This window comes from Myotis myotis, unplaced genomic scaffold (assembly GCF_014108235.1).
Source record: "Myotis myotis isolate mMyoMyo1 unplaced genomic scaffold, mMyoMyo1.p scaffold_m19_p_14, whole genome shotgun sequence".
In the NCBI taxonomy this organism is placed as follows: Eukaryota; Metazoa; Chordata; class Mammalia; order Chiroptera; family Vespertilionidae; genus Myotis; species Myotis myotis.
Window position 1 is genome coordinate 3,094,101 of NW_023416318.1, and position 25,034 is coordinate 3,119,134.

At 36.9% G+C, this 25,034-nt stretch overlaps 1 pseudogene; it reads left to right on the forward strand.

Annotated features, from left to right (window-relative positions):
• Positions 1-24,079: 24,079 nt before the first annotated feature.
• LOC118668765 lies at positions 24,080-24,747 on the forward strand (annotated as a pseudogene).
• Positions 24,748-25,034: the final 287 nt, after the last annotated feature.

The following is a 25,034-nucleotide window of genomic DNA, read 5'->3' on the forward strand; positions in this document are numbered from 1 at the left end:
GATAATAACTAGTTCAATTTTGTAACTGAGTATTAGGAGACAAGAGAATAAATATTGAATTGGCATTGGGAAGAAACTAACAGGTCTCAGACTACAACTATCCAAAGGGTGGGACGTTGATTTGCTGGTATTCTTAGAGGATGATTATAAAGACCAACACTATGAATCATAAGAGAGGTTTGGAAGTTTGGCAGGCTTCTCAAGTCAATGAAGCAGTGTCTAATATATAGAATACATAATGTATTGGACAGCTTTTTGAGGCAAGTCTTGAGCATAACATTTATCATCTCCTACAGCAATCCACTGGAACCAATCAAAATGTTCAGAGGGTGATGGGTTTTAGTTTGGGATAGAGAGGAAATACTGACATTTTATAGGATTTTAAATATTTACATAACTCTCTATGCATAACATTTGCCAAAGTCTGTCTGTCTTAAACTTTTCCTTCTCTAATCATTTTTTGGGAATGCTTGCTGGCTGGACAAGGCATCTATCTATGTGGTATATTATGTGATCTTCCTGAGTATGAATGAAGGCTTACACTAAGTAATGCCATCCATTAACAAAACATTATTTCCCTTTAGCTGATCAAACAACTCAAACATTCAGTGAAAAAGACACCCCGATACAAGATTAAATTTTGATGGTCATCCTGTGCTCACATTTCCCACCAAAGTAGTACCTATCCTTGACCTATAAACTAAAAACTGGACTAGTTAGAAAAGCTCCAGATTCTTTATAATAGGGTGAGACATGTATATGTAATCTTAGGACCCACTCTTATCTAGGAGTCTCAAAACAAAACTAGTTGGTAGCTATCAACAGATCTGGCCTTTGGGATGTCATGTTTTAAGAAGCATTGCATGACTCCAGGACATCATTATGTGGTGTGTCAGCCAGACTGTGACATATGCATTCACCTCTAAGGAGACAAGAAATGAGAACAATATATTCAGTTCAAACTATACGTAAACTCTAAATATAGAAAGAGAATTACTAATGGATATCACATGTGCTTTCAATCAAATATAAACGAAATAGAGTTATGCTTTGCACATGCTTTTAACAGTTTATCAAGTCCAAAAAAATAATTTTTAACAAGCTAGGTAGATCAGTTGCAGATTTCTATGGTGTAATTAAGACATCATGTAGCTCTTTAATAGGGGGAATTGATCCTGTCAATAAAATTAGCAAGCTTTTCAATGACTTCCTACAAACTTACCATTGTGTACCAGGAAGCCAACTGAAGCTAATGTTCTTCAAAGGCCTTGAGTAACTTATTCCCTGCAGGACATCTGGGTTGACACTGGCAATATTGAATGTCTCAATTGTATCTTATAAAAAGCATATCATCCCCTGAAGTGAAATTTCACAATATATCTTCTTGAGACTGAAATAAGGTAAAGATTGTCAAGACGTTAGCTGTAAGCATAATTATTTTTCAAAAATCTCAGAAGCAAACTTTCTTAAAAGAAACAGTGTTATTGATAAAGTGATTTTAGGAAATGTTGGCTTGAATACAAAAAGTATGAAGGTGTCAGATCAATGTTGCCCAAATATCTAGATGTAAAGTGGTACTTTTAAATTAATATGCTACCCTGGAATTATAATTTTATGGGAGCAGCGGGTACAAATGATGCGATCTTGCATTATATGATTTAGGAGATGTGTATGGGTGCCAAGTTGACAATGGGTGGACTTGTCAAGATTAATTTCATGTGTCAACTTGGCTGGGCCACAGTACCCAGGTATGTGGCCAAATGTAATTCTGGATGTTTCTGTGAGAGTGCTTTTGGATGAAATTGACATTCCAATTGATGGACTTTGAGTAAAGTAGATTGCTCTCCATAATATGTGAGTAACCTCATCTAAGCAATTAAAGGCCTGGATAGAGCGAAAGGCCTGGTCTCCTCCCACCCTCCAAGCAAGAGGGAATTCAATAGGGGGACAGCTTGGACTTGTACTCTAGCATGTTCTCTTCCTCTGTCTGCAGACAAACTTTCTGAAAAGAAACTGTTATTGACAAAGTGATTTTAGAAAACGTTGGCTTAAATACAAAAAGTGTATTAGTGGTTCAAATAACTTTAATGAAAACCAAAAGAAGAATGCTTCATAATAACCCTTCATAATAACCCATATATTTGTATGGTGCTTTCATATCTTGTAATTCCTTGCTATTTTTGTTCCTGGCATGAGGTTAAGAAAATTATGCTTTTTCGTCACAATTTCCTTCCCCCTGCATTCCCAAGCACCCCTGAAGGGTATTTGTCCTGTCCAAATTGTCCATGAGCATATTTGCTTCACATCAAATAGTTCTTGATATTTAGTCCTGTCCAAAATGTCCAGGCTTAGAAAATTAACAGCTTTCTTATCAGGACTCCCACCTTGCTATGCTTACCAACACAAAGCTGTTCTTACACTGTGATAAACTGCACTAATTCCCAACCATTTCCCTGCCTGCTGGGCTCTGTCTTAAAATCAGCCCAGCCAGGCCAGTGTGGCTCAATGGTTGAGTGTCAAGTTATGAACCAGGAGGTCAACATTTTATTCCTGGTCAGAGCATGTGCCCAGGTTGTGGGCTCATCCCCAGTATGAGGAGTGCAGGAGGCAGCTGATCAAAGATTCTCTCTCACATTGATGTTTCTATCTCTCTCTCTTTCCTCTCTGAAATAAATAAAAATATATATATATATATATATATATATATATATATATATATAATTTTTTTTTTTTTTAAAAAAAAACACCCCAATCAGGCCCTAAATTTCTATAAATATCCTCTCCTGAATTGCTATAAGTCAAATATACTTAGATTTGATTTTATGGTATTTTGGGAAAGTATATAGCTGAAAAGTCCCAGTAAGCCTGCTCCTAAAATCTGTGTGGGCGAGAACAGAAATTCAACTGGAAGCTTCTCTGTCATTTGTGTCAAAAGTTAAATGTTAATAATTGAGCCACATTTATTACCCACCTACATTTTCATGGAGCACCCCTCAGGCTGTTCCTTGGGACTGCTGACCTGACGAGAGGCTGAGGCATACTGTCTCTCCCCTAGAATATCATGCAGTTAATCTACCTGGGTGGTAGCAGACATCTAGGGGAGGGTAGAAACTGGGTTTTCCCCCAGGCTTCCTGGGTCATCATTGGATCTTTCTGAAACTAGGATGTGGAGTAATCTAGATATCTACCTAGTGATCCAAAGCAAGCAGGCTCGTGTCTCCAGATCTTATTGTAGACTCATAATTTCTAAGCAGTTTTAAGCCCTTCAAAAATCTTTATCATCCGAGTCAAAGAACAAAACAGAGTGATTATCTGAAGAAGCTGGTCTGTCTAGACCTGCACTTTGGTTGATTTGGAGCAAGTGGCTTTCAGCAAAAGCAACTCTTCCTCTGGTTTCCCATATGCTTATGGGTTAACCAAAGAAACCTAATTCCATTCTGTTCAAAGTGTGCTCGACAGACAAGCTATATCTGCCTCCCCTGGGAGCTTGACCAAAATGTGAAATTTCAGGTCAGATTTCATAAATAAGAATTTCGATTTTAACAAGATTCCTAAGTGTTATGTCCACACATTCAAATTTTAGAAACTGCTCTAAAGCAAGAGGCCTATATATGGGGAGGTCTTATCTAGGTGGAGTCTCAATGCAGCACCCCCTCCCACCACCAATCTATCATTTATCAGACTGAAAAAATCCACATGTTGCTTTACCCACAGCATGATATCTATAAGGTGAGGAAATCTGGGATATAATTCCTGATTATGGTGCACGTATTATATGTTAAAATGCTCCCCTCTGTTTGGTGGCGCAGTGTGGTTTTAAATCCTGGGCAGAGCATCATGGTGAGGTGCTCCAGGGAGGAATGCTATGACATATTTTTGCAATATAGGAAAAGGACTATTGTGAAAACTTCTTTTGGGACAATTTTGTATCTTGGACAAAAGAGTATGTATTGGGCCTGAGATGATAAGAAATGAAGCAGTATCCACCTACCAACATGACAGAGACTGTAAATAGTTCAAATATCCCAATCATCCCAGAAATTTTGGTTAAGCACACTGTATGTATACATATGCATACATATATATGTATTATAGAACTTAAAGAATATAGGAGGGGTAGAGCATGAAAATAAATAAAACACAGCAAAATGTTAAAGGGAAACAGAAAGCAATTTTTGTTTTCTTCCTTAAAACATTTCTTAGATGACAACAATGAACCAAGCCAGAATGTACCCATCTGTTTGCCTACAATTATAATTTAGTTATCATAAGAAATTACACCTGTGTAATAGTTCATTACAACGTATTATAATTTTGATTTTACAAGTAAGACATCTCATTTCCTTATAGAGAAAATACAAGTTTTCTCACATGTATTTACTACATTTCCTAAGAGGTTTCTTGACTATATTTTGCAACAACATCATTACTTGGGAAATAAAGCTCAAATGGGCTTGTTAAATATTCATTTTGCCTTTCAGATTTTCTCTATTCATATCCTTAAAACAGTGATCTAGTGGGAATTTGTAGCACTCAAATTAAGGATATAACATTTACCAAATCTGCCCTTGCTATTTAAATTTAAAGTTTTTATCATGAAGGTAATTACCAATGTGTAAATGAGTATGACATGAGTATGAAAAATGCAATTCAGCAAGTCATAGAGAGAAGAATCTCAGTTTTCTTAAAATAGCAAAGGTCACAAGGGAAACTAAAGTGGAAATAAGTGACAGAGGGTGTAATAACTATGGGAGCCAGAGATAAGAAACACCAGTACTAAGATACCACTACCTTCATAGATTCCCAAGTGTTTTATCTGTGATTAATATGCTTATCGACTTCTGGACTGTTCAGATACCCTGATAAGCACTGAATTACATCCAGCTCCACCCACTCTAATGAAAAGTAACAAGTTTGGTCAAAAAGAATTCTCAGAGTTTTCGTAGTAAGTTAACTAAGGACACAGAGAATTAAGAATTTTGTAGCCTTTGAAAAATATGGGTTATCATGATTGACAAGGAGATAAATGGATGAATAGCCAGGTATCATTGATTCCCGAGTAAGACCTCAAGAAAATAATGAGGAAAAAGAAAAAAAATATTTTCTGCTGGCAGCAATATCAATCTGAAAATGATACTGGTCCTGCTCTTTGTAGTTAGCAAGAGGCTTTATATGTTTTAGGTACTTAACATGTCCATGAGATAGGGGAGAGAAAACTAGAAATATGAAGTCTGAGACAAGTCAAAGAATAGATAGTAGTTCTCAATTTTGGAAAAATATAGATTGATGTTTCAGTTCTATCATCCATGATAATCAAACATAGAGTTTAGGTCCAATGGTCACAACTCTGTTTTGTGAGGGTTGCTTAAGGAGTAGGAAATGCGGCCATTATTCCAGGTTGTCTGTTAAGCTTATTTATTTTAAATCAGACAACACTCTCCTAATCACACAATCCACTGTCCCCAAAAAATAATAAAAGATGATTGGAATAATTTTCAAGGAATCTGGGAGTTAGTTTCACATCATGTACTTCAAAGCACAAAGCTATATACAACCATCAATTTTGCTCCTCTTCCACAATTATCTAGCTGTGCCTTCAGTAGCAATGGTTCCATTTTTCTTTGTTCTTTTTCTTTCATTAACTAGTATTATTGGCTATTTTTTTATTATAGTTTTCCAGAACCCCAATTCTTTTTCTATTTTTGGAGTATATAGCTCTGCCTCAACCACACAATTCAGATGCCCACAGTCCTATTATTCTATTGTGACATAATAAATCACTCCGAAATTTGTGGTGAAAAACCACCAGCTTTTATGCTCATGGGTTTCAGATGGAACTGTGCTCCACAATGTCTGAAGTCTCAGCTGGGAAAAGTAAATGGCTAGTGGTTTGAGTCAGCTGGAGGCTTTTTCACTCAAGATGAGATAACACATTGGTTGGGCTCATGAAATTCTCTGCTTGAGCACATGCCCATGCATTCTCTATATAGCTTGTGGTTTCCTGAGAAAATGTATCAGATGAGACAATCTAGAGAGTGAGTACTCCAGGAGAACAAGGTGGACCGTGTTAGTCTGCTGATCCACTCTCAGAAGTCATATAGTCTCACTTCTGAAATATTTGACTTGTTGAAGTAGTCACAGCCTCCCAGAATCAAGGAGGAAGGAGCCTTAAGTCCAACTGTCATGGGAAGGAGTGTCAAAAGGGTGGTATGTCTACACGATATGACTCAAAAAAAAAAAAAATGCTTCTAAATATGTGAACATTGTCACACTGAGAAGAAAGGTCTTGTGTTTTTATTTTACTACTTTTTTTTTCATCCCATGGATAATTTTTCTTTTTTCTGGGAAGCATCATTCTAAAAGCAAAAAAGAATGATAATTAAAAAAAAATGCTTGTGTGAAGTAAGGATGGTACATGATGGGACTTTAAGGATAGAGGGTAAAAGATGGGATTTGAAGTGGTTGACAATAGAAAGGCACATTAAATTATTTTTTTCCAGCTGATCCATCAATCATCATCTCAAGAAAAAAACCTTTCTTAGGAAATAATACACTTGGTAGCCTAGAAACAGGAGTAAATGAGAGGAGGGGACAAGCAATGTAGCTTTATACTGAATATAAACCCTGAAATGGAAACAGCCTGGTCTAGAATAATGCCATTAACAGAAAGAAAAAGAATAGGAGCCATTTTTAAAACAATAAGTGAAAGAGAAAATCTAGTGATGAATAAATGTAAAGTTTGAAGGAAAACAAATGAATTACTAAAGACTTTAAAATTTCAATTTTTGAACACTAACAAATACTAAAGTAAGTGTTTCAATAAAGGAAATGGAATATTAAAAAGCTTATTCAAAATTGGAAATAATACAAAAATTTGGTTTCCTTTCAAAGTCAATCTTTGACATTTTTAGAAAGATGTCTATGAGTATTTTAATTATCTAGATGAAGATAGCTGAGCTTGATTTTGCTATTTAGTTTTTGATTTGCCAATTTATATCTTGTAGATTTCTTTCATCTAGGATAATCACAAAGCTTATGTTTCTTACTTTTAAAATACTGACCAATTTCATTTTTATAACTTATTTTTATTGATTTCAGAGAGGAAGGAATAGGGAGATAGAAATATCAATGATGAGAGAGAATCATTGATTGGCTGCCTCCTGCATGTCCCCACTGGGGATCAAGCTGCAACATGGGCATATGCCCTGACCAGGAATTGAACTGTGACCTCCTGGTTCATAGGTCTATGCTCAACCACTGAACCAGGCAGGCTGGGCTAGAATACTGATTGATTTATATTTTACTTAGCACTGTCATTCTCATATTCCTATTATTTGATGCTTTCTTGGATAGGTTACATAAACCTTGTTTTTAAAAGTGTCTTGAAATCAGCTTTACAATCTCACTTATTTCCTTTTTTTCAATACAACATTGAATAAAACCTTTAGTATGTGTTCATCTCATATTTTTAGAAATGCATTAACCTCATTTTCTATGTGATGTTTGAAATCTAGGGCTTTGCTGACCAGGGAGCGACTGCCTCTTCAAGGAATAACTGACTTTTAGGTATAATAAATGACTCACCTTGGAGTGAGTCTTTCATAGGTAAACTAACCTATTCACAGCTCTTACCCTTCACCTGCCTGCCTGTTTTATTGGACTCTTACTTTCCAGAATAGTATTCCCCTGTCCAGATCACCCTGGGGCAGGCATCAGTCAACTAGGAAAAACCTCTGTTCCTTGGAGCTCATTGAAATTCTTCAAACTAACCAATTCTAAACCTGCTGGGCCTTCCTTCAGTCATCACTCCCCGGCAGTTGCCCTTGTTCCTTCTGCCTTTGATCTATCTCAGTGTTCTGTGTGGGCCTGTGTGTCATGGCGGGACCCTTTCCTCTGTTGAACTGTGAGTAATAATCATTTTAACATCAATTCTCTTGATTTGTTGGCCTCACTATACATAAATAAATAAAATCTACACTTTAAAACAAGGACTGTTATGGTGTTTTTTTTTTTTTTAACACTTGGAAAATTATCATTTAACAGTGTGAATTATTTGGGGAAAAAGGCATTAGTTTCCCATGCACACCTGCTTAGTTTACTAGTCTTGTGCACTTGTAAAATTCCATTAATAGAAATGTTTCTACAAAGCCATTACTATTTGTCTGGAATACTGTTTTGATTTGATATTTTTTTACTATAAAAAAGAGATTGAGATTCCCCTAACTATATAGTCTGCACATACCTATAATGCAATTTTAGAGATACATTTTCCAAATATATGTTGCTCAGTGAGAGGTGATCTATTTTGATGCATTGCTTCTTTATTATTTGTCTCTCCACATGTTGTTCCAGTCTATCCTATAACAATAACATAAAAGGAGTATTAGAATTTTGTTCATGAGAACAGAGTATGCTTACATATAAAAATTGAGTTTCGACATGTTTTGTGACAGGTACTGAGAATATGAAGATAACCAAAGCACAAGTTGTTTTTTTGTTTGTTGTTTTTTGTTTGTTTGTTTTTTTGTTCGGTTTGGTTTGGTTTGTTTTTTTGCTCTCAAACAGTGTGTGGTCCCTCACATAACCTGAACTGGTATGTTTTGTTTCCAGGAACTTTAGGTACATCTGGTCAACCTTTTTGGCAGTATGCCACACTCAAGGTACTTATTACCTCTCCTGGCTTATTGACCCAAACTATGTGAATTAATCTGGTTTCTTTTTCTAAGGTCTTGCTTTCAAGCATTAATAAAAATACATACATACATACATACATACATACATATATACATACATACATAAAATAAAGATCTCTTCTATGACAAAGAGCTAACAGCTCATGAAAATTCCACATATTAGCAAATAATAACTTGAAAAACAGAATAAAGACTAGGAAAATGGCTATTTTTCTCTATACAGGGAAATCTGGCCATAGAACTTTCAAGAAGTTTGATGAGCTTTCATGGGAAATGGTTTTGGTAAAATGGGCAAAAATAAATTCAATAATGTTCTATACCATTTGGCTTAGAGGCAGTTATGCCTCTAAGAGACCTACTGAGAGCTGAACTGGAAGGCAATGGATAGGAGGCAGAGAGCAAGCAGTTGACTAGAAACAATAAAGTCAGGACTGAAATTCAGCATTTTGGCAGAATACAGATTTCCCTGTATAGAGAAAATAGCCATTTTCCTAGTCTTTACTCTGTTTTTCAAGTTATTATTTGCTAATATGTGGAACTTTGATGAGCTGTTAGCTCTTTGGCAGAATACAGAATCAGTGTATGTTTGTAAGAGGAATATGGTATGTAGTAGATTTTCCTGTGTGTTATGTAAGAAGTATGGGAAGAAAACAAAGGCAAGAAAATACTGGAGGTAAGGCAATGAGATAACAATGCAAATTGTCTTGATAAGCAAAATAGGTTCTACTTTACAGGCACTCAAATATGCTGGCACTCTTTTTTCAATACCTATTTTTCTTGTGTAACTAGTTTAAGAAGCTCTAATCAGTAACATGAAAGCACTGAAGTCTAACAATTAAGATTTCTATTGACAAAAGTCTGTTTGTTTTGCTGTATTGCAAGCAAATATAAACAGTTCTGTATTATATGTCAGGTTTACAGTTATACTAACCCAATGTGAAAGCAAATATCACTATCTACACCCATCAGCACTGTATAGGGTAAACATGAAAGCTGCAAAAAAATTTTTTTCTACATTCCATTCCTTATCCTAATAGCAGAGTCTTTCTATCAGAACCTATCATTTATACAATATGAATTCAACTTTCCAAAACATCTGTTTTGCAAAATAAAAACCTGCCATTCACCTGCTATTGAAAAGAGCTGACAGAATTCCACTTGAGGGCTAGTTGTTGTGCCTTTTTAATGCAGGCATTTATATTTATTTGCCTTTGATGTAGAAACAGCCTCTTGCGGATATGTCTCTCATTTTGCTTTTATTATAAAACACATGAATTTTCTTTACCCAGGTTAGATTATATTACTTTTTAAGCGTATTTGATTCTCTTCCCTACCCCATTGCAAATAGGTAGCTACGTGACCTTTCTTGGCTGAGTTTTAGCCTGAGTAGAAGAGAGAGGTGATAGTCTTGAAGAGTCATATCTTCTCTCGCTCTCTATCTTCTTCCCTCTTAGAGTACAGTACAGTGTTTACCTAGTGGATAAACCTGACAAACCCTACCCCAGACTGATGCTCAAAGTCAACATCCACAATAATAAATCATTGTGATAGTATAATTGATACAATGCGATTTAAATGGCACTTTATCTCTGTGGTCTTCTTGCAATAACCCAAAACACCTGTTTAATCATGCTAAAACATCAGGTAAATTCTAATGGAAAAGCGTTCTACAAAGTAACTAACCGGTATTGTTTAAAACTGTCAAGATCATCAAATGTACAAAGTCTTAAAAGCCATCACAGCGAAGAGACTCCACTGAAGACATGACAATGAAATGTAATGTGGTATCTTGGATGGGTTCGGGGAACAGAATTAGGACATTAGGTAAAATTTCATATTCAAAAGAAAATATGAGTAAATTAAGAACTTGAGTTAATAATAATAATTCATTCATTATGAAAATGTACCATATAAATGTGAGATGCTATAATAGAGGAAAGTAGATTTTAGGCATATAGGAACTCTATATTTCTATACCTACTGTTTATTCAATTTCTCTGTAAAATTAAAAGAACATCTGTTGACCGAAATTCTAAATGTTCATAAACAGCCTTCAAAAATTCTTGAGACTGTGCATATAATATTTTATGAGTTGATGGGTTTAAAAGCTAATACTTGACTTAAATATTTAGTACACAACTGTCCTTTGAAAGTCACTTGAACACTATGCTCTTTGGATTTCTGATCTATAAAATGTATACATTTTAATTTATCTCTGAAACGATACATGAACTCTATCAGTTGAGGGTATTTTAAATGACATGATAAATGGAGAAGGTTTACTTGGCATGCAGCTCTTCGTTGTTGTTGTTTTTTATTAAATACCTTCAAGGACTAATATTTTACAAGGCATTGTAATATAGCGATGGTAGCATATGCATGTTAAGAGCTTGTGCATGCTAGAGCCACTACACCTCTATTCAAATTTTTGTCAGTTACTAGCTATGCAACTGTGATCAGGTTAGTTAAATATTCTGTGCCTCAAGTCTACATCTTAAAACAGTAATAATAGTAGTAAACAACATATAAGGTACATGAGGATGATTTACAGAGTATATATATATGTGTGTGTGTGTGTGTGTGTGTATATATAATATAAATATATAAATATATATATTATATATTTAATATATATATATATTAGAAAGTTATTTGATATATAATAAGCTCTATTTAAATATTAGCTCTTTACTATCCTTATTATCAATCTTATAAGGAAGGATACAGCTGGTATAGAGATGTTAGATATTAAGATGAAAATTCATCTGCTTGTTCTTAGGATTTTTCACCATTTGGATTTGTTTTTAGTCTTCAATTTCTCTCTCTTTTTATAGCTAGGAACATCAACCTATGAAATTTTGGTCCATGATCAATAGATTTTTTAAAAATTTATTTTTATTGTTGGCACTATTACAGATGTCCCCATTTCCCCCACTTTGCCTGCTCCCGCCTAGTCCCCATTCCCCTTCCCTCTGGCCATCTGCACACTGTTGTCTGTGTCCATGGGCTCTGCATGTATGTTCTTTGGCTAATTCCTTCACCTTCTTTCATCCAGACCCCTCCCTCCTGCCTCTGACAGCTGTTGGTCTGTTCCGTGTATCCTGTGCCTCTTTCTATTTTCTTGGTCAATTTATTTTGTTCATTAGATTCCACGCATAAGTGAGATTAGATAGTATTTGTCTTTGACTGGCTTATTTCGCTTAGTAGAATAATCTCCAGGTCAAGTAGAATAATCTCCAGGTCAATCCATGCTGTCGTCGAAGGAAATAGTTCCTTCCTTTTTGTTTTTTATTTTTGTTTTTAAGGCCACATAGCCATGTGCAAATGTACAACAGCTTTTTCTTTCCATTCATCCACTGATGGGCACCCAGTTAGGATGTGGAGAAGAGGGAACCCTCATGCAGTGTTAGTGGGAACGCAAAAAGTTAAAAATAGAACTGCCTTTTGAGTCAGCAACCCCATTTCTGGGAATATCTTCTAAGAATCCTGAAACACCAATTTGAAAAATTATATGAACCCTGATGTTCATAGCAGCATTATTTATAAGAGTCAACATCTGGAGTTTTCCTTTTGACTGTCATAAGCTTGAGCTCTAGAAATCAGAGTACATTGAGTACAGTATTATGCAATATAATGTATTTTTCAGGTCTTCGTTTTTGTGAAGAAATTAAAGCCCTGAGGGGTTTTGTTTGTTCGTTTGTTTGTTTGTTTTTTAAGAGATGGATTTTAAAATGTCACCTGTTGCTCCATATTCCTGTTGACTGGAAAAATTGACTTAGGAATCAAAACTAAGGTCTTCCAGATCATCATTCAATTATTTTTCTTTCTTTCTCACTCAAGCTTACATTGACCAAACTCCATGTTCAAAGATACAAAAAGAGCTGAGTAAAGAAAAAGCAAAAGTTAAATGACTGATATTTAAACCGTGCCTTCCACATACAGAGGATCATATACCAAGATCAAGTGAGATTTATCGCTGAAATGCAGCAGGTATATCAAGAAGTACTCAATGTCACTATTCCTCAGGAAAACATAAAGCAAAACCACAATGAGATATCACCTCACACTTGTTTGAATGGATATTATCAAAAAGACAAAGGCAAGTGTTGGTGAGGATGTGAAGAAAATAGAACCCTTGTACACTGTTGGTGGGAATGTAAGTTGGTTCAGCCACCATGGAAAAATTTACATATATATATATATATATATATATATATATATATATATATATAAAAAATGGACACACTGGAATAATATTCAGCCTAAAGAAAGGAAAATGCTGGCATTTGTGATCATGTGAATGAACCTAGAGAACATTAAGTGAAAGAAACCAGACAAAGAAAGAGAAACACTGCATGATCTCACTTATATGTGGACTCTAAAATAGTCAGACTCATAGCAGCAGAGGGTAGAATGGACTTTGCCAGGGACAGGGAGTGAGGGAGATGGGGTAAGTTGGTAAAGGCATACAAAGTTTTGGTTAAAGCATGGTGACCATAGTTAGCAATACTGTACTGTATATCTGACACTGCCTAAGAGGGTAGATTTTAAGAGTTCTCACAAAATAACAACAACAAACCATGTGAATTGATTGAAGTTATAGATATATTAATTAGCTTATGGTGGTGATTATTTCACTCTGTATATGTATATCAAAACATCAAAAATCAGTATCAGTTGTACATATTTATACAATTTTTATTTTTCAATTATACCTCAATTAAACTGAAAAATACATTTAAAATACAAATAACGAAACAACATCCAAGTTTGTCAAGGAGAAAATATAGAAGAAAGGAATTTATCACTACATGGTTCAGACAAGAAAATGCAAAAATGAACATGACATGGGGCCATGCTGGGCCCCATAACCAATGAGAGTCAGAAGTTAATCCCTTCAGCCATTTCCCTGTATCACTAGAAATACAAATTTTCTAGTTCTCAAATCTGCAGGAAGACATTTCAAGTATGTTTGTTTCCTTTTAAGTAGTTTAAAGGAATACATGAAAATGTAGTTTTCAACATAAAAGTCTTGACATGTAATGTCAATTTTTAAAGTGAGACCTATTTATTTTACACACTTCTTAACCAACATGGCTTGCTGGATGCTATTTAACCAAATAGAAGAAAGCAGGACAAATTTCACTGATACCCTTGTCATACAAACAATTACACAGATATATATAAATCATCATCAGTGTTTCTTAATGCATTAAGATTTTAAAGTTATTTTATCATAATCTGTACTTCTGAAACTTTTCTAAGTATCATTTTGAATTAAAGAATATGTCTCCAGAAGGAATTTTACTTCAATTCAAGGATTATTAAATGTTAAGTTACAAATGACTATTATTCTAGTCCTGATCTATTCCTCATAAGTTCCTATTACATGTGGTTTTCCTACTGGTATCTTTTGGCATGTGTTAAATAAACAATTGCAAGCATTTCATATTTAGGGGAAACAATAATGAAATAGAAACTACATATAGGTTTTTATTACTATGTCAGGAAAGCTTTTAAAGCTTACTTTTGTACTGTGGAACTGATTTGCAATGAACTACCAACAGCGGTTGCACGTTTCTAACATTAGAAGACATTTAAACAACAGACGTTTGTCTGCAGGCAGCAGGAGATGTATAGAAATCCATCTAAATGCTCAGATAATAACTGTATTTTTGAGCAGGCATTATGCAGCAGGATTCCTACTGGCACGAAGGTTCTCTTTCTAGATGCCATGAATACAAAAATACCCCTGCTGTTTAGACCACGAACAATCCAGGCACTTGAACTGAATTGTGTATGATTTCTAGCTTTCATCAAACCTCGTGATGCTGTATTAAAATGAAAATAGTTTCCTAAAAGAAAATATCTGAGTCATTTTATTTTGCTTAAAGTTATTCAGGATGGCTTTAATGAGGAAGTAAGGGGTGCCTGTGATTAGAATCTGTGAAAGGCCTTTTTGCATTTATTCTAGGCCTTGTCTTGGTTGGTAGATTAAAAGTTTTAAGAAAGTGATTCACCCTCTAGATACCTAGGGGTAAATATATCAATGTCTGTTGTTCATTAAATTATTATTATTAGACCCAGACTAGGTGTGAGAGCCAAAAATAAGCTTTCCCCTGGAAGTCTTTTTGTTGTGATGGTTAAATTATTTCACAAGTGAAATTTTGTGCATTTGGTGGTGGACTGTAATCTGTAGCTTTTACCAATTTTCACCAACTATTTCTGAAATGTTTACAAGTATTATTCAATGTGCTTTGTAACATCTGTCATAATGTATAGTCGTTTTAAATGTTATCACTATTGTAGTTTGTTTAAGGGACTATGTGTTGGGGTTACCATATTTTATTAAAACTGATAATTTTAAAAATAATTTTGGAATGAATAGATGACACAAAAGTAGGCATAAAATTGCATGTGAATTGTCTTAAAAGACTTTTACTTTCATTAAAAATCAGGGAAGAGCTTTGATAAAGAACTCATATCAAGGATGTTTTATAAATAAAAATATGTCATTAGTAAAATACACACAAAAAACTTTTTTATGTTAATGCTACCTCAGCTAGCCAGCCTTCGAATTATTCCAATTTTCTCCTTTCCATTTCTGTAGCATTGGGCACTAAGTCTTCTGATTGGACATTTAACAAAGAATTTCTCAAAAGATGCATCTTAGGGAAACTATCCTTGTTTATCACTTACATTTTAATTTTATATTTTTTCTTTTGATAACTCCTGTGTACATTTTTTTAAAAGCATGTCAAGGTTTCAAGTGTGTCATAAACACAAAACTTTTGAGAACCAATATGCTCAGCTTCTGTTTGAATCATTAACTTTCTGAACTGTTGGGTGAATATATACTACATTTTCTGCCAAACCCTTTAAGTCTCATAATCCTACCAAAAATCTTTATGGCACCGAGAAATCCCTCTCTCCCTCCCCGGCTAGCCAGCATCCAATGGCATTCAGTTGCCTCAGAAGCCTGAGCCCATTTCAAAAATACCATTCCACCCTGTCGGCTACATGGTCACCTCAGTGTGGCCCAAAGGATGATTTGAAAAGTGGATATTTTGATGTCAATATGTCAAAAAGTACCGATTTTTATTTATTTATTTAATATATTTTTATTGATTTCAGAGAGGAAAGGAGAGGGAGAGAGAGATGGAAACATCAATGATGAGAATCATTGATTGGCTGCCTCTTGCACACTCCCTACTGGGGACCCAGCCTGCAATCCAGGCATGTGCCCTGACCAGGAATTGAACCTGGGACCCTTGAGTCCACAGGCCAACACTCTATTCACTGAGTCAAACTGGCTAGAGAGAGAAAAAAAAAAAAGTACTGATTTTTAAAGGGTACAGAAGTGTGTTAATTTGGACCACTTATAAATTTATGCAATACACAAATTATAAGCAAAGTGTGTGGACAGCTGCATGCTCTTTTAATAGTATTTTAAAAACTTATCATTCGAAAGTACTTAGTTATTCAGTATAAAACACCTGGAGTTGATATTCATTCCTGATATTTCTTTGTAACCATAAAATAAGAAGTTAGAGTCTAACTGTTAGAGGTTAATATATAAATTTCACTCAGATAGAAAAGATAACCACAAAGGTTACAGATGTTTGGCTCTATAAAACAGTAAAACATTTTGTATCTATTGCCCAGCTGGCATGGCTCAGTGATTGAATATCGACCTATGAACCAGGAGGTCATGGTTTGATTCCTGGTCAGGGCACTTGCCCAGGTTGTGGACTTGATCCCCAGTAGGGGACATAAAGGAGGCAGCCAATCAATGATTCTCTCTCATCATTGATGTTTCTATCTCTCTCTTTTTCTCTCTTCCTCTCTGAAATCAATAAAAATATGTAAAAATATATTTGTGGGGCCCTGTCTACGAATACACTGCTCTAAGGCCTCTCTAAGCATGGGCCTAACCTCGGTGCTCAAGGCCACGATACTTTTATGCAGGTGCAAGGTAGCCACAAGCCTTACACTGCACAGGCGTGCCCTTCCGTAGCCAAATATGATTGATGTCACTGTTGGCAACCAGCCTTCTTTGTCTCTGGAATAACATACAGGTTATCGACCAGGAGTGTGAAGAAGTGTGCTGGAGAGATGAAGCCGAGAGCTGGTACCACTACAATGTAAGGCGGTGAGTTTACAGGCAGCGTGCGGCTGCTCAGATAATAGCTGTGGGTACAGAGATTGCCACTGCTTTTGTAGAAAAGGCATGTATTTACCAGCCGGTGTATGGCCGCCTATATGGGATTGCTGTGAAGGACTGTTTGGTCTGCTGAGTTATGGCCACTGGCTTCTGCAATAAAGACACATTCTTATACACACACAAGTTCTCATGGCTTCTCCATCTAAGACCCGGCATCCAAGGAGGTCCAGACCTAAGCAGAGGGGCTCGGGCCTAACAACCTGTAACCAGTGAGCAGAGAATAAAGGAGGAACTTGGACTAAGTTCCCAACAGTTAGAACAGTGAGCAGGGCACGAGAAGGAACCAGCCCTGGTGTAGTTGGGAAGAATTGAGAAGAATATATGGACTCAGAACAACTCTGAGCAGCAGTGCTGAGCAGTGCTCTTGCTGGCTCTGACAATATTTTAAAAATCTTTTTATCTATTAACAAATTCATTTCAGCCTTACTTTTTATTGACTGACTATATAAATATTTATTCCTCAAATTCCTCAAATTATCTTAATGGTTCCCTCACTAAATAATGTGTTAAGTAACATAATCAATACATGCTTATCTATGTTTGATGAAAGCCATGTTTTAACTCTTCAAAAATTATTTCAATAGAATAAAAGTTTCATACTGTGAAAGTATCAATAAACCTTATAGTAGTTCAGGGATTAATCTATATGAGAAAATTCTCTCAAAAAAATATAAATTTAATGTTGATCTTAAAATATCTTTATCTGGACACAATAACAATCTCTGTCATGCCAATATCCAATAACTCAATCTATATTAAGTTATTAAACATTCATTAACTATCCAGAAATGGATGTATATTTATTAATGTATTAACAGAACATATTTGTAATTATCCTGAGTTTTGACATAGAAAAATTTTGTCATTGGGTAATGAATACACATTTCTTAAAGAGTTGAAAATTAACTTTATGACATGACTTTCATGTTTTCTTGAGAACTTAATTGTCAGTAATATTTATTTATCTACAACTTAAATCCTTTTATTTCAATCACAGTGAATATTGCAGCAGAAAGTGAGAGACAAAATTAGGATAAATTAACAAATGTTTTAGTGAACTTGCTTGCTCAACGCTTTCAATGTTATTTCTAAAATATAACTAGAAATTTCAAATAAAATAGTAAACAGAACTAATCTCTCTGTTGCAGTGTCTCAAGTACTCTGCCTCTGGCAATCAGGGAAAAACAAACACTGTTGGTCTTTAAAGCTACTTTCATTTTGGCTGCAATTGTCAAACCTTGCTTGACTCATTTTCCATGCACTCCTGTTGCAAATGTCTGTGCTATGGAGCAGCTGTTGTTAAACCCGCATATTTTTTATAGCTTTATTTAGACTTTACGCCTTAAAGTCAAGACCCAGGAAAAGTGTGCTCTGTGAGACATTATTTCCCAAGAGCATCAGATGTTTTTTTCGTAGGAAAAATTTCAGAGAGGATTTGAAGCTAAAAGTTTAGGATTTTTTCAAATTTGTAGCCTGGCCCTGGCAGGTGTGGCTCAGTTGGTTGGACGGCATACCGTGCATTGGAAGGTTGCTGGTTCAAGGCACCTGCCTGGGTCTCAAGCTCCAGTCCCCCCGCCTCCCCCCTTGTTCTCCCTCCCCCTGAGGGGTCCTGCAGGAGGCACCTGGTCCTTGGGTGGATATTTTTCTCTCCCCCTCTCCCTTCCTCTCCCTCTGAAAATCAATAAATATATATTTTAAAAATTGTAGCTTGGTTTTTAAGGCCAAGAAAAATTAATTCCTCTGAGTGTATGTGAGCAAAGCAATGGAAATGCACATAAACACGTACACCAACAATTTATTTTCTAACATATTTCCAAAATTTCACAAAAGCTGTTTGTCTCATGTGAAGAGTATAAACATCGATATTTAGAGATACGCAGGAGCAAATATGATTGCATATCTCAACATATGTTTTCATTTTGTATCCACTCCCTTATTCAAATCTTATTTTATTTTATGATGACAAAATGAGTGCAAGTTAGTGGTACTGTTAGCGTAGGCAGCTAGTTGTGTGTTTACCAAGGTAGGGAGCAAATGGAGGCAGACATCTAATTAAGCCAAATTAACTAGGAAGCGATAGCTTCCAGACCCTCCAGGGGACAGCCACATCGTTGCCTTGCCAAGGGGATTAATATCTCACCAACTTCCCACTAAAGCTTTCCAATCTCCCCAGGGGACAACTGCTCTGTTTCCCCAGATAACTGAGTGGGGAGAACCAGTAAAGCGGAAATCCTGCTGAGGCATTCACACTAGAAGCCAAGATGGTGCAGGCCGAGGTCCTTCTAAGATGAGGCAGGGAATAGGAGTAAAAATGGTGACTCAGAAGGAAAGGAATCTGGCCTGGAAAATCTGGGAAAAAGATTAAATTGGATAAGTCCTTTTCTAGAAGGAAAATCCTAGAAGATACAGGAAAGAGTGGTTTGGGGGAGAGCTCAGCACAAGTCTGAAGAGCCATCAAAGAGACTGGTTAGTTTGAAAGAAAGCTCACTCTTTCCCAAACCCAATCTAATATAATCATGGCTTAGCAAAGGCCCAGGCCCTGTTTGTTTGCAGGTGTTCGGTAGCAGCTGTTGAAGCACTGGCCCAGCATAGGCCTGGGCAGCACTGGCTGGAGTTCTGCCTGGAACACAGACTGAACTTCTGGGAACAGACACTAAGCTAGCCAGAGGGGGAAAGAGACTGAGATGGACTACTGAAGAGTTGGCATAGCCTGAACTGAACAACGGAAGCTTTGGATGTCCTGCCAATACCAAGCGAATGGCACAGCATCTCTAGAGCACAGCCCTTCTTCTGGACTTGGTGAGAACAGGCGCAGGTCTGAGGGCCCAGAGCCTGGACTTCTGTAGAAAGATGGAGCTGAGCCACCGGATCCTGGGTGACACATTGGGCAACTGGGGATAGTCGTTTTCCGCGCTAATAAACCTTGCCATACAATTGCTCACATCCTCCTCTCCATGGCCCCCGGAATGCTCTCCATGAGATTTCCAACAACCTGTGACTCCATGGAAGCATCCTGTTTCCACCAGCAGTAGAATGAACTTGTGATTCCTTTGATATTAAGGAGCAATGATATGACAATGAGACTCACTGCAATCAACCTCTAATATACTGAAAGGTTGTCTTTAAAATAAAGTTTAAAACAATGAATCACATTTAAAAGTAAATTGGGAGCCAACATTTTTAAGTAAATATTTTACATTTATGATTCCTCAGCTACCTCTGTTCTAGCCACTCCTTTACCTGGCACATCTGGACTCCTGAGAAACCCCGAGTATAAAGGAAGGGGTAGCCAAATGTAAGATCTTTATTCTTTGAGAATTTGCCATGATTATTCTTCTTTGCTAGACTTGAGTAAGTAATCTAAGGAAATAAAAAAATGTGTGTTCTCCTTACCTACCTTTGCTAAACCCAGATCCTGGAGCCAGGCATAGTGAACCTATTGTCTGGAGCCTCAACTTTGGACCTTACTCTGATCTCTGAAGAACGTCAGTGGTGTATTATTAATTTTTAATATAAAAGTCATAGCATAGGTCAAATGAGATAGAGGGAAAAAGAGAGAAATGAGCAACCCAGACCTTTCAACTCTTAAAAGTCTAACCCTAAAAATCTCAATACGTAAGACAAAACTTAGATTTCAAAACAATACCTTACACCTCAGGAGCTATTTAGCTTAGGTTGTACTAATTTCATGTGCCAGACTAATGGTACCCAACATGGCTACCTTAGGGTCTGATGTTGTTAAATTTTCCAACTTGTTCATTTTCCCTGCGTGTAATGGCTCAGGCCCTTTCCTCCTGTACAGCCTTTTGCCTCCTCTATGTTTTCTACCATTGAAGGACCTTGCAAGTGTTCAGCCTCTCCCACTCCCCAGAATGTGTAAGGGCAGTGACACAAAGGAAACTTCTCTAAAATTAGTCACTTTGAAATGAATTTTTACCTGCAGATTGATCCTTTTTTTCTATTTTATTTAATATAGTATATTTTACTGATTTCAGAGAGGAAGGGAGAAGGAAAGATAGAAACATCAAAGATGAGAATCATTGATCAGCTGCCTCCTGCACGCCCCCTACTGGGGATCGAGCCAACAACCTAGGCGTGTGCCCTTGGCCGGAATCAAACCCAGGACCCTTCAGTCTGCAAGCCGGCGCTCTATCCACTGAGCCAAACCAGCCAGGGCTGATCCTTGTTTTTCTTTTATCAGCATGGACTTTTAGGAAACAGGATTGTTTAAAGCAAAAGGTATATCAATTAATGATTTGACTTTCAATATAGTTAGAAATTGATCTAACACTTAACACAGACATGTAAAAGCCTCCCTTTTAAAGTTTTATAAGATATTTTATTTCCTTTTTGTGGCTCTAAGTAACATGTAAAGCATTGGTAAATAATAAATTACATGGCAATTACCATTAACTTTATTAGCAATAATTTTCTACATAAACAATTGATGTCCAACCTCAGCCACCATCTGCATCTTACTTAAGATTATTTTGTGTGCCGAAACCGGTTTGGCTCAGTGAATAGAGCGTTGGCCTGCGGACTGAGGGGTCCCGGATTCGATTCCGGTCAAGGGCATGTACCTTGGTTGCGGGCACATCCCCAGTGGGAGGTGTGCAGGAGGCAGCTGATCGATGTTTCTAACTCTCTATCTCTCTCCCTTCCTCTCTGCAAAAAATCAATAAAATATATTTTTTTAAAAAAAGATTATTTTGTGATTCTTTTCTCTCCACATTTATTGAGCATTTCAAAAGTAGGCATAAATTCTTCTGTATGTATTATTCATTCTATAGTAGGGGAAAATTTGGAGGTGATCTGAAAAAAAGTACATGGTCACCTGTCAGAAAAAAAGTCTGAAAAACTTCAACAATTATTTCACATTCCATGTTAGAGACATGTTTATATAAATTGCAATGCATTTGCTTTCATGGTTTGAAATTTAACTATTTGATAACATGCTTTGGTCCAATTTTCATATTTCTTAAAGCAGGGAATATGTCACCCTGGCTGGGGTGGCTAAGTGATTAGAGTGCCGCCCCCTGCAAGAAAGGGTCTCGGGTTCAGTTCCTGATCAAGGGCACATACCTGGGTTGCAGATTTCATCCTGGGTCCCTGGTCTTCTGGATATGTGGGGGAGGCAACCTCTCTCTCTCTCTCTCTCTCTCTCTCTCTCTCTCTCTCTCTCTCTTCTCTCCTCTCCTTCTCTCTTCCTCCCTCCCTTCCCCCTTCCTTCTCTTCCACTCTCTCTAAAAATCAATGGAAAAAATATCCTCAGATGAGGATTAACAAAAAAATAAACAAATAAAAAGCAGGGAATATGTCAAGGCACTTTCCTCTCCAGAAGAGTGTATTAGCCAGAGTATTTCTTGTAGACCTGCCACCCCTCTTAGCCAACATGCTACTACTAACTATTTGACTGCTTTACACAATTTGCTCATATCTACCAGGATATCCTGCCATCCAAGGGCTGTATGCCCCTTTATCCAATAACATCTTTCTTCTTATGGCTACACACTTTACACACTGGTTTCCTTATCAAAAGGTCAGACTTCGTTGAGTCTGTTGAGTTGTAACTGGAGTTGGTTGATTGTGTCACAGCTATTGCTTAGATACCAATCTCTTTTTTTGATCTGGACCTTTGACTATCCCATTCACTTAGTCTAACTCTATAATCCGCATCTCACTGAAGGCCCTGACTGTGACTACTCCCTTGTCTACTTCAGGGCTTCTTACTGCCTCAGTCCCTCTTGTACACCCTGATGTGCTCTATCCTCCACGTTTGCTGTATCTAGTTACTCGTTTAATCAATAAATATCTGTATAAATTCTCTATGGACCAAAAGTGTTTGTTGTAGACTGTTGTCTATTATTAAAAATTGTACACAAAATGTAGGGTGAATTTCTAACCAGATTTTTAAGGGCTAACATTTGCCCAACAAGGTTTCCTTCAGTGACTTGAATTCTGGCCACTTCTGGGCATTTAAAACCCAACTTTTCTGCTTCTGCATGGCTGGAGGTCATCTGGTGATTTCATGTTCAAAACTTAAAGACCTTGATTGAGATTCAAATCAGATTTGAATTGCAAGACATATATTAATGAAAAACAGTGGCCTAGAGTGTACATGAAAGTAGCAGCCTCGTGTGTACTCTCATTTTTTTTATACTGCAAACCTATTGTCTTGGGTTGAAAGTAGACCAAATATATATTTAAACATAACTCAAGGACACAAGCATGGAATAATTAGGAAATATGTCAGAGCTAATTTTGAGGTGTTATCTAGACAAAGACCTCTGAGAGTTCTTCTAACTTCCTTTCTACTTCCTGCATTCAGAAACAATATAAAAAGGTACTAGCAATTATACTAATTAAACTTCCAGCTAATACTAGATCGTCAGAGAAATAGAATGGTCCAGCAAAATGAATTAAAACATAAAGAAACAAAAGGAACATAGTAATAGATGGCTCAAGTCAATATAATCAGACAAATGTGAATAATTTTGTTTAGTAGACCAAAGGCCAGTGGCAAATAATGAAGACTAAAAGTGGTTCCCTAAATCTGACTAGAGTTTGTTCCTCACAAATGGAAGGCACAAAATGATGAATTTACAACCTGCAAGTGAATATTTTAGCTACTGTCTGTCTTCTAGAGATAAATGCTCAATTTGTTTAGTTACTTATCTACTCTCTTATAACATAGTCATTGAAAACCTGCTAAGCACCAGACATTGAGATAAATCTTGGGAAGCAAATAAATAAGAGAGCACAATTGAGAGGTTTTTTGTTTGTTTTGTTTTGTTTTTCAGAAATGAACACAAGACTACAACAGAGTGTGATAAATACAACAGAGTTAAGGATAAGATCCTGAGAGAGCAGAGTGGAAGGGAGTCATCTCTTTCTTGGTAAGTCTAAGATGGCTCCACAACTGAGGAAATAAATGGGCTGTTTCAAGGAATTTATATTTGTGTTGTCTATAGAGAAAAAAATATACAGAGTTAGAAGTTCCATGTAATATTTCTATGATATATGTGATAGAATTTGGCAGGAATGAGACAAAATCTTGGGATTAAAAATCTTTAAACATGATCATGAAGATGGTAGCTGCAGCTTGAAACTGCCCGATGGGCTCCTCTAAGTCTAATCTTCCTTGGCCGTGGCCATGGTCTGCATGTACGAGGAGCTCAAGGGAGAGTGGAACCAAAAAGCCCCAGTCTCAGCAAGTGCGGGGAAGATCTGGGAGGTCTCAAGCCAGTACTGCTGGAGCTCAATTTCCTGCCAACCACAGGACCAAACTGATCAAACAGCAGCTCATTCTCGCCTGGAACAGATCCCTGAGTCAGAGTGAATACACCAGCTCTTGGCCATAACCTTCTCTTCCTGCTGCCTCAGAACCGGGTGGCTGAGCTCCACACGAAATGGGAGTGGCTGCCTGCCAAGGACATCCAGACCCATGCATACATCAAGCATCCTTGGCTACTTGAGCAATACCTCATGGAGGGCAGCAACAACAAGGTGTTCCTGGCCAAAGGCAACCTCCCTACCGAGAGGTAGACCTTCTTCATGGACATCCTGCTTGACACTGTCAGAGAAGAGATTGCTGGATGCATGGAGAAGGCCTATGAGAAAATCCTCTTTTCGGGGGCCACCTGGATTCTCTTCTTCAACACACCCCAAAGACAACAGACTACACCAGGAAGCGAGTGTGGGTCCTGGGCCTCATCAGCTACTACAGCTTTGCCAGTCAGCAGCAGAATCCAGAAGATAACACCATCCCCTCCACAGAGCTGGCCAAACAGGTTGTCAAATAATGCCCGGCAGCTGGAAATGATCCTCTGAGCCCAGCAGGCACTGGGTAAGGCAGTGCTTACACTATTGGAAGGAGTTGTAGTGCAGGGCTTCCTCCAATAAAGCTGAATGGACCTTAAAAGAAAAATCCTTAGAAACTTTTTTTGACTAAGTAAAATGACATCCTGACATCTGATAAAAGAGAGAATATTAAAATGTATAATATGAATATACAACTCAACAGAAGCATAATAAATTCAGTAAATAAGCACTTCATGGAAAATCAAAACACTAATAAATATGTTGAAAGGGGCTAAATCTTAAACTGGATTACTAAG